The 880-nt window shown below is 32.6% G+C and overlaps 1 protein-coding gene across 1 annotated transcript in view; it reads right to left on the minus strand.

The window, feature by feature from the left end:
• The window catches only part of LOC108765203 (putative nuclease HARBI1), a 3,008-nt gene that overhangs the window by 1,240 nt on the left and 888 nt on the right, over positions 1-880 (minus strand). The window lies entirely within an intron of this gene.

An 880-nucleotide genomic window follows, 5' to 3' on the forward strand; every position in this document is an offset into this window, starting at 1 on the left:
AACCTAAATCATTATAGGAATAAAATTGTTCATTGGACCAATTTTAATGAATTTTTTATTAATACCAATGAATACTTTTATTGTATTTACGTACATTTTAGTACTTAAATTCAATGAATATGGTATTGGAAAATTGAAATTAACGTGCAAATATCAGTATTTTAGTTATATGTATAATGCTCAAACATTCTTCCTTTTTTAGTTGAACTTCACTGATTATCAGTGCCAAGTATGCCACTAAGTAATTAGTGACTATCCGCTAATTCAGATTTAGAGAGTATCTATCTTGTATTTTAAAGCCGAAAAAGAGACAGAGACATATAGTTTTTTTAACCTTCGCTTAAGGTCAAAGTAACGTTGGTGCAATCGGACTCGAATTTCGTAGATTCACTTTAAAAGGATAAACCTGTGTTGTTATATAAGTTTTTAACAAAAAGAGCAATTGCAACATTATTTTTAATACATAAAATTTCATTTCATCGACGTTAATAAACAAAATGTAAATACGTCGTATTAAATGTGACATCAGTATTATAATATAATTGCGATGTTTTACATGACAGTGAAATAAGACGGTTGAACGTGAGTTCGTGTTGTGACGTCAGTTGCTGCATCCTTGCGAGCATCCTTGTTCACCGCCCGGAGCCGTGCGCTCGCTCCTTCTCTCGTAAGTCGTAAACAGGGAATGGAAGTAACTCGTTACTTGTAACGAAGTTACAGTTACAAGTTACTTTTTTGGTAACTTTACTAGTAACTGCGTTACTTTTTTTCTTTGGTAACTGTAACGGTAACGAAGTTACATTTTTTTGGTAACGGTAACGAATTTTACGTTTATCGTTACTTTGCACATGATTGGACACGATACGACACAAGCCACTTA

This window comes from Trachymyrmex cornetzi, unplaced genomic scaffold, assembly GCF_001594075.2.
Source record: "Trachymyrmex cornetzi isolate Tcor2-1 unplaced genomic scaffold, Tcor1.1 scaffold117, whole genome shotgun sequence".
Lineage (NCBI taxonomy): Eukaryota > Metazoa > Arthropoda > Insecta > Hymenoptera > Formicidae > Trachymyrmex > Trachymyrmex cornetzi.